The sequence below is a fragment of the Pteropus alecto genome, unplaced genomic scaffold (genome assembly GCF_000325575.1).
Source record: "Pteropus alecto unplaced genomic scaffold, ASM32557v1 scaffold177, whole genome shotgun sequence".
NCBI classification, from domain to species: domain Eukaryota; kingdom Metazoa; phylum Chordata; class Mammalia; order Chiroptera; family Pteropodidae; genus Pteropus; species Pteropus alecto.
In genome coordinates this window covers 8,068,798-8,076,817 of record NW_006442207.1, presented here as the reverse complement: position 1 = coordinate 8,076,817, position 8,020 = coordinate 8,068,798, and the positions used below count along the sequence as shown (strand labels likewise).

Here is an 8,020-nt window from a genome sequence, read left to right as displayed (position 1 = left end):
GAGTCCCAGTAATCCCAGTTCAGAGAGGGCAGTAGAGTAGGGGCTATGTGTTACTCCTCAGACAGCAGGCACCAAGACCAGAATAAGTATGCAAGTGTTTTAGAGGGGACAAAAAGGGGGAAATAGAGAGGGAGCCAGGGAAGCCTAGAGTTATAATGCTGACTTTGTATGAAAGAGAGAGAAACTTGGGTGGAAGTGGCCTAGATAGTCCCAGGAATGTCCAGCAAGGCCTTGGCAGCAGTCACAGGGTCTTGGGTGTCACAGAAATGGGTCTACTTGAGTATACCTGCTGTGTTCTGTCCAGGAGAAGTCCCCCTAAAATGTAGCCTCAGCACAAACAGAGATGGATTTCAGAGAGCAGCAGTCTGGGCCCTAGTCCACTTATGTTCTGTGTAGTGGGAAGTCTGCTAAGAGAATTCTTAGGGCTACTATAGGCTAAAAATAATTTCTCTTACATGCTTTAATGGAACAATATTGGCCAAGCTTGCCTAACACCTATCTAGCAAAAAAGTATCTATTTACTTAAAAAATGCCCACCTCTATTTGCTGGGACACCAGCAAGGAAGTTCAGTTAGGAACTCAGGTCAAAACCAAAGGCTTTATCTCCACTATATGAGATTGCCATCAATTCACCAGCAGAAGAGAGACCTAGCGAGAAGGTGCAGGCAGTAGTAGACAATATCGACCACTTTTAAATCAAGAGTTATAACAAAATATATATTAAGTTTGGTTTATTATATCTATTTTGAAATACACCAGGAATTATTTCACTATTGAACTCAGCATTTATGATATGATGATGAGTTATAATCATATTTTATCCAACATTGTATTCCCCAGAAATAGAATGTTTTATTTCATTTTACTATGGGCTATATTTTGGTACATTCAAACAAATCTGGGTTTGATAAATTTTTTTAGTAAGTGCTACATAACCAACCTAGTGCCTCTGCACACAAAGCAAACTGTGATTTAAGTAAATGTATTTTTGATAAAGGAGTTCTGCCTGAATGATTTATCAACTTAATGTGGAATTGCCCTACAGTTGTATAGTACTAGACCTATTCTGAATTTGAACCTTCTATTGCAAGCTGAGAAAATGAAGGGAAAAGTATAAGTGATAGCTAGTTAGAGGTTAGGAAAGATTAGTTTTGTGTAAGTTGCCACTGTGTGGCTCAAATAACAAAAAGTAAAATAAAAGCAATAAAGACACAAAAACTTACATCTGAATTTATGGAAATGATCTGCTAAATAAAGAAAAACAGCCTTAGATTTAACTGAGCTTACTTAACTCTAAACCAAAATGGGGCCCTCACATCATAAACCTTTTCCTAGAGGACCACGATCTGCTCATATTTAGTCAGCTTAGCATTAGACAGAGATAAAAAATAAAAAGGTCTTTGGTCTAGTTTGGGTAGAAAATGCTATAGCTAAGAAGCATACTGAGCATATTCCCATAACCAGCTACAGGAAGATGAAATTGCAGGTTTATAAGTTTTAAGAAAGCACATTAGCTCATAAATCCCTAGCACATGAAATGATGGGGTTAATTATGTAGACTTAGAACCATATCAGAACTTCTTCAGGATAAACTATGACATAATTTTAGCCTGTGTCAAAGATAAACACAGCTAGACTTTGGTTCAAGTGATGACTACAGAGTTTATTCTGACAATAGGGGAAAGATCTGAGCTCTGGTTAGATTTGGGCAGAGGTAACTGGGCCTTTTAAAGAGAGAATGGACAAAGGAAGGGGATGTAGGGCAAATAGGACCTCAATAGATATAGATAAGTGAGAAATTTAAAAAGGATTGGTCAGTGTAAATGTGGCTGTGCTTGCTGGTAGTTACTGAAGTTGAGATCCTGTCCTCAGAGATTGGAGACAGAGGCCCTATCCTTCCTGATGATTATGTTTCAGAGGAATGGCTTTCAGGTCCTTCAGAAAGACACTCCTGAACTGGAGGAGATACATGAATATCTCAAAAAGACAGAAGGATTCATAACCATAAGATCTTTTTAGTAAATGTTCTAAGAAAGGAAGGTCGAGGGCCTATTGTCTGGTGTTGGCTAGAACAAACAGTAAATTGTCCTAGAAGCATGGAGCGTTCTCAGGCATAGGGTCATCCTAGGGACACAGCCTTACGCTGCTGGAAGTCATGCTGGAGTTTGACCCTCTCTTAGTGCAGAGGTTTGTACAGAAACTTTATATGCCAAGGCTTCTGCAGATCACATTTAGCTATGAAAGTGATGGGCACAGGCCTCTTGAGGCAGCACGTCAAGATTGGTTTGGAGTCCTAAATACGTAAAATGCAAATTATAGAATACAGACTCATTGATTCATTTAATTAAATAAGTATTGAAAATATTTGTGCCTGATACTACGCCAGTCACATGGGTTTCAGTGGTAAATATACAGAATTGTTTTATGCACCTGTTGAATTTTGATCTCATTTGGCAGAAATAGCATTAAAACAATAATGACAATAACTGATTACTTGTCATTAATTAATAACTGTTGTGCTTCCAAAAATAGACAACTGAAATTATGAAACTCCTGATGGAAGTATACAAAACCAGCTATGTTTCCTGTCAAAAATTGAATGTGAATCTGAAAAAGCCGCTAAAACTAAATTTATATAGGGGGAAGGGGGAACACATTAAACAACACCATGGCTATGTATTCAGCAAGATTCAGACTACAGGAAACCTTACAGAGCAAATAAGCTAGATTTAAAAAAAAAAATTAATGACAATGATTATATAGAAAATCGATATATTAAGAGTCTTATAGATGTATGGACCTTACCTTGATCCAAAAAAAAAAAAAAAGAGAAGTAGAGACAGAAATAGACACTGAGTACATATTTGATTCTACTAAAATAAAATGATTATTAATGGTTTTATTTGAAAATGATTTTGGGATTTTTTTTTTAAAGAGATAAATTAGAGATTCATACTGACATATTTATCAATTCACTAGTATGCTGTCTGGGATTTCGGGTGAAATGAGTAACGAGGTGACAATCATTAATGCTGGGTGATGGGTATATGTGGGGTAATTATACTACTCTCTTTTATAACTAAGAAGCTTAATTCTACTGTGGATGGAAAATAGAGTGTGAAAGAGAGAGACTTGCAAAACAAACCTAGATATATAGGTGGGAACTTAAAAGTTTATTAAGAATTTTACAGTAAATGGGAAGTCAAAAAATTTTAAGCAGGAAAGTGACAAAATTAGATTTAGTTTTTGTGAAAGAATAGTCACTCTCTGAATAATGAATTGGAAGAAGGCAAGAAGGAAGAGGCTCCTGCAACACTCCAGGTGAGTGATTTAGTGGCAGCAATATATAGTAAACAATAGATTTAGGAGATACTTAGTAAAATTATCAATAATTGGCAGTGTACTAGATATAGAGAACTGTATAGAAAGAGATAGCTAAGATAACTTATATGCTTCTAATTTATACAACTTAATGTTGGTATCATTTACCAGATCTCTTTGAGGGGTAATACCTACGAGATCCATTGTGGACTTAGAGAATTTGAGATGCTTTTTTAACATCTAAGTCAAGAGATTAAATAAACAGTTGTATATAACAATCTATAACTTAGAAAAGGGGCCTGAGTTGTAAATATAAGAGTCTTAGGAAGATGAGATAACATAGAAAAATTAATGAGTATATATAGAAAGCCCTTGGTTTCGGCTCTAATAAATATCAGCCCTTGAAGTTCAGGTGGAGGACTTTGCTTCTAGGTAACGTATAATGGATCACTGAAGCAACAAATATCAGCTGGATAACTTCATAAAACTAAAAAATTAGACAGTGCTGAAAGAAACAGACTGAATTAATTGAAATTCAAGAGAAGCCTGTTTCAAAGACAACTAAACATCTCTGGCTGATTTCTTCTCTGAAGGCATCCTGTGCATAAACTAAAGATTAGGTCTGGTCCAAACAGACATACTACATTGGATGAACGAGAAAACAGCAGATCTTTGGTTGTCATGTGCACCTGAGGTGACAATCTAGAATCCTGAGAAACCTGAATCAACAAGTTTCTCATTGCTCTACCCTGGTCTGTGCATGAAATACTGTAGGGCCACATTAAAAGCAGAATAAAAGCTCTTGTAATCTTACCAGAATTCATAGGCAAATTCTCACTATGAGAAAGATGCCTGCCTCAAACATGTGCCTGATGTTGCCATTGGGATATTTTCCAGATTGGAATGTGAAAATAAGAGCTAATGTCAAAACATCAGAAGAGCGTAACTGAAATTCCTTAAGTCTTTCAAGAATGAAACTTGTTAGATTATCAATAAAAAGATAGGAGGAGGGACACTGAGAAACTAGAAATGTATTATAATTGTGTAACATTTAAAAATGATATCCATGCAAGATCATGTTTTAGAAAGATGAGTTATGTATTATCTTAGAGAAGTGAATATAAATATGTATCTCTTTTCTGTGAAATGATGACTTAAATTTAGTACCTAAAATAAATTTAGCATATTTTAAGTCAATATGTGAGGTTTACTTTTTTAATTTTTGGTAAATACTTGCATATTTTCATATTAAAAATATTAAAAACTCTTTGAAACAATCTTTTCTGTTATATATGTGTCATAATATGCTAAGAGTAATACAATCCGGTATCAGAGTACTAATCAGAGAAGAGGTGAAAATTTTTACTAGAAAAGCAGAATTATACAACTAAAATGAGTTCTACAGATACGAGCAGGAAGGCATTGCCTGACAATTTTATTAAGCCGAGTAAATAAAGTCATCTTATCTGAAGTGTGTGCATGTGAAGATACTGCATTTTCATAAAAGGTACATGTTAAAATGGCGAGTAGTTATACTAAACATAATGCCAATTCCCAGCAATCAATGTGCATTAATTTGAATTCTGAAGGGGCCTCTGGAAGAGGGTAATTAATTTGTTAATTGATATCTAGTGAGGATGAGCATGTGCTGTGCTGGGCAGTAGATCAATCTGTGTTAAGTATAAGGATCCCTAGAAATTCAACTATCCAACAAGAAAGCATCCTACACTTTCGTGTCTCTGCACATTTGCCCATATGACCCCTAGCCAGCAATGCTGGGCTCATTTCCCAGCACTCGTCAAAATCTTCCTCATCCTACAATGGCTAGTTCAGGTCCTATTTACTCCAGAAAACTTTCTCAAATGTTAATACCTTTTTGTTAATACTCTCATTTGCTGTGGTCATCTTGCCTCCCTGAGCTGAACTGTATGTGCTTGAAGAGAAGGGGCGATGTGTGGCAGAGACAATGCCAGGGAATGACCAAATCATCTAATTCACCTCCTGGAAACAGATGAAGACTACATTCAAGCACCTTGTGACTAAGTAGGGCCATGTGACTATTGTGATGAGTGTAATGTGGGTGAAAATGATATATACGATTTTCCACCTTGACTTGTAAAAATACTCCCATGTCTTAATGATCCATCAATTCTCCTATCACAGGCATGGAAGCTCTGTAGTCAGAATGGGAGTCACTGAAATAGAAGCAGCTTGCATTCTTTGGTTACTGAATGGAGAAGTGATTCCCAGAAGAAACACCCAACCAGCAACTACCACATTGGATTTTGAAAAATAAACAGCTACTATGTAAAGCTACTGAAGTGTATTGTTTGATTTTATGAAAACCAGCATGAATCACTCCAAATATCTATGTCACAAAGCCTATGTTATATAAACCTTACACTAGACTTTCTAGGATTCAATGAAAGAATTTCCAGTGGAGATTAGAACGGTCTTCAGAAACTTCATAAAAGACATGAAACTTAAAACTATATAAAATATTAGTTATGCTTCTATATTGGAAGAATAGACAAGCATGATGAAAAATTTAACATTATTAAAGATGTAATTGAAAGTAGGTGTTTTTAGAGTATGTACTGGAAGATTAATGAAAAATTAAGAGCAGGACATAACAGCTCTCTGACTAGCTAAAGCTAAGCCAATTATCAGGAGTCACAGGGGGATGGATTTTGGTTTGATATAAGCCTTTTCTCAGTTTTCAAAATTCTCTAGGTCGAAAATGACCATACCACTGCAATAGTATTCAAAAGAAGCATTCAAGTGTAAATTCGGCATTGAAACATCAAGGATGCTTTAGACGGATTACAGGTCGGACTACTACTGCTACTGCCATTTTATAATCTGTCTACTAGGGAATGTAACAGTATTGACATGACTTTTGTGAGAAAAGATCAGAAAACTCTACCACCGCTTTTATCTTCAACACCTAGTTTCCACAACCAGCCTTGCTCTTTTCCTACAGACCGTGTGAGAAGCTGTAACAGCCATTCATGATAATGGCAGCAACCCCTCCAAACTCATGACTATAGAAGAGAAGGAACAATTCTCTCAGGAATCTGTAAATTACTGATCTGAGGAAACCCATGACCTACCTCCTGGGAGAAAAGTCAGTACAATATTGTATTATGTGTTACAAACTACTCTTTGAGATAATATTTTCCTCCTTTCAACTCTTTCAAACTTCACAATGGTAGTAGTGAATCTAGTACTATGTTACACTATATATACATTTGCTATTGGCTTCTCCATTGGTCACTCAAAAGCATTTGCAAATGATGCTGAAAACTCATTCTGTTTCTGCAGTTCCCCATTTGTAAGCCACTCCAAATCCACCCATTGGCAAATAACCATCGTCCAGGATTAAGCACCAGAGCCTATTATTCCTTTTCATTAATACCTGGTTGTTTTACATTTTCCATTACTTAGAAATCTGACAAAGGTGTCTGTATTGCACGATTATCCCTACATCATCAGTTGCAAAATTGATCTCTTTCTTTGTTATAAGGGAAGAAAATACCAGTCTGAGAAAACACAGATCTCCCGGTCCTCTCTAATAAGCAGGGTTTGGTTTCTTTTCTTGAGTCTTTTTACTACTTGAATATTTTTTTTGTCTCTGCTTACAAAGATAGATCCATTTTCAAAAATTATAGTGTTACTGTATTTCAAATCTTTCCCTTTTCCAGTGACTCTTCATTTTAATTTCTCATTATTTACAACAAAAGAAACCTTTGACTTACTGGAGGTGACACACTCTGAGGGAATTATTCATTTTGCTGCTTTGGAGCTCAACTCCATTAATGTCGTATTTGCACAGTATAGGTTTATCTAAATATATCAGCCTGTGATCTTTTAAAGACTCCTTCCTTCTTCTTTCTGGTCTGATCCCAGTTAGAACAAACTAAGGATCATAGGAGGAAAGTGTAAATCTTTCTATTTTGACTATAATATATATATATATATATCTCTCTGAGAAAAGACACTGCTTGACAATTTATAAATCTCCTGAGTACAATGAATATTTAAAAAGCTAATAGGAAGAGGAGCCAGAACGATGAGTTTATTGATTATTCATGAGCTACATATACATTTATGTTACTAATGCTCCCTACTATTTCATTGTTAATTTGACCTAGCCTTTTGTATCTGTTGAAATAAAACAGACTAGTGAAAGATACTGGATTTGAATTTCAAGGTCCTTTCATGATTCAAAAAAGATAAAAAAGATGTCTTCCTTCAGCTACTAATTAGTTACATTTCGCAGCATTAACTATAGACAGAAATCCCAACTCATATATATTTTTTCCTGCTGTGAACATCAGCCTCTTTCTGACTATTGCCCTAACCAAGAGTATAATGATGTCATTATTAGAGTGGGTGGGACTATCTGTGACTTAGTAGCCCTGTAGCTTTGGGAAACCACTCAGCATTTCTAAATCTTAATTTTCACATCTGTAAATTTAGGATAATGACATAATTGCTATGATGATTAAAAGAGATTATACATGTTTAGCTTGTTTGAAACTTAAAACTCAGGAATTTGTGTCTTCTCTAGGCAAGTAATGAGAGCTATCATAAGATGCTACTCAAGTGAATGATATAGTGAGAGTGCAGCTTTAGGAAAGTTGATCTGGCAGTCAGGCCAAAGTTAAAGAGAAAGAAGCTGAGGGATGGAGAGAGA

The 8,020-nt window shown here is 35.7% G+C and overlaps 1 long non-coding RNA gene across 1 annotated transcript in view; it reads left to right on the top strand.

The window, feature by feature from the left end:
• LOC112470123 overlaps positions 1-5,637 on the top strand; it is a 194,421-nt gene extending 188,784 nt beyond the window's left edge. Inside the window, exon 3 of the long non-coding RNA XR_003042835.1 lies at positions 5,485-5,637. This is a non-coding gene — a long non-coding RNA (uncharacterized LOC112470123). The remainder of the gene's footprint in view (positions 1-5,484) is intronic.
• Positions 5,638-8,020: the final 2,383 nt, after the last annotated feature.